A 1,425-nucleotide genomic window follows, 5' to 3' on the forward strand; every position below is an offset into this window, starting at 1 on the left:
CCCCCCTCCCCCCCCCCAAGCCCTTCTCATGGCCATCCCGGCCCCACTTTCAACAACTTTCCTCTCGAGGAGCCGGAGGAAGGAAGATATTTGTGTGAACCTGAACCCGTGCGCTTATAGCTCAGCTACTTCATTTAAGTGGGGAGAAGGAGGAGGAGGAGGAGAGGGGGGTGAAGAAAGGGGGGGGGGACGGGACGGGACACAACAACAACAACAAAAAAAAACCCCACAAAGACAAGAGAATGTTGATTAGAAACAAATGATCCTGCCCCCCCTCTTCCCTCTCTCTAGGTTGTGAGTGTGAGTGTGTGTGTGTGTGCGTGTGTGTGTGTCGTTTTCTTGTTGTGGTGGAGGCGTCGAGCCATATGGGGGAGTGATAGAGGAATTTTAGTCAGAAACTGTTCGTTATGTTACACTGGCTTTTCCCTTTGTGTTGTCTTTGATCTATTTGCTTGGCTTAGTATTACAAAAAAACCCCAACTAAAATAATATATTCCGAGCAGCTTCCCAAGGATCCGTTCCTTGTTATCTTTTTTTAAAGTCTCTCCCCCTCCACCACCACCCTTTACTCTTGTGTCTGTCATTATTTAAGGTGGTCCTCACAGAGGAGACCTCCCCTTCCCCTCATCTCTGGGTAATTTAGTAGACATTAAAATTACACGTAATGTTTCCCTCTCCTCTCTTGTGTTTCCTCTGTTCTTTTTATTAAATGTTGGTTATTGATTTTCTAAAATCAATGTCTGTTGTGGGGCTTTTTTCCCCTTACAAGTATCTAAAGCACGTTGCTGATCAACTGGATAACAAAAGCTTTGTGTCAAGTAGCCTTTTTTCTTATGTTAAACAGTCATTTTTGAGAGAAAAAGAGAATGAGATTTAAAGCAACGCATCCAGAAGTGCTCTTTTGCAGTAAAGAATATTCTGAGTGTTTGAGGGGGTTTTATTCTTCTTCTTCTTCAGCCTCCTCGCTTTTTCATACAAGATTATTAGTTTAGCGTGTTAAACCCATCACATGCTCTGTGATGAGGGATGCGTCTACGCGTTTAATATTTTCTCAACACCATTTAAGTCGCAACAAAACCACCACCACCTCCCCCTCAAAATAAAAAGCTGGATGCCTGTGTTTGCCCAGGACACCAGGACTGCAGCCTGGCCGCCCTTGTTCATGCAGCCAAGTCTTTGGGAACACGTATGGACCGGGGTGGCACAGATTCTCCCGGCTCCCATGCGAAAGTGTGTTTTCACGGAACTGCACTAACTTGGGAAGCCACCACACTTGGGAGTCGAAAGTTTAATTGCGATTTTTGTTTATTTATTTATTTTTTAAGGTAACCACTTAAAGAGGCTGCAAACTTCCTAAGTGTGTGCGCTGGTTACGCGAAGGTCTAACTTCTCCCTTCAGTGTCTTGCTCTGGCCAAGACGGGGAG

General features: G+C 45.1%; 1 protein-coding gene and 1 long non-coding RNA gene across 3 annotated transcripts in view; one reads left to right on the forward strand and one right to left on the reverse strand.

Moving 5' to 3' along the window:
- Positions 1–1,425, forward strand: part of ZEB2 (zinc finger E-box binding homeobox 2) — a 114,212-nt gene that overhangs the window by 993 nt on the left and 111,794 nt on the right. The window lies entirely within an intron of this gene.
- Positions 468–1,425, reverse strand: part of LOC104292337 — a 13,982-nt gene continuing 13,024 nt past the window's right edge. The window contains exon 3 of the long non-coding RNA XR_717921.1: positions 468–1,087. This is a non-coding gene — a long non-coding RNA (uncharacterized LOC104292337). The remainder of the gene's footprint in view (positions 1,088–1,425) is intronic.

The sequence above is a fragment of the Charadrius vociferus genome, unplaced genomic scaffold, assembly GCF_000708025.1.
Source record: "Charadrius vociferus isolate BGI_N301 unplaced genomic scaffold, ASM70802v2 scaffold109, whole genome shotgun sequence".
Lineage (NCBI taxonomy): Eukaryota > Metazoa > Chordata > Aves > Charadriiformes > Charadriidae > Charadrius > Charadrius vociferus.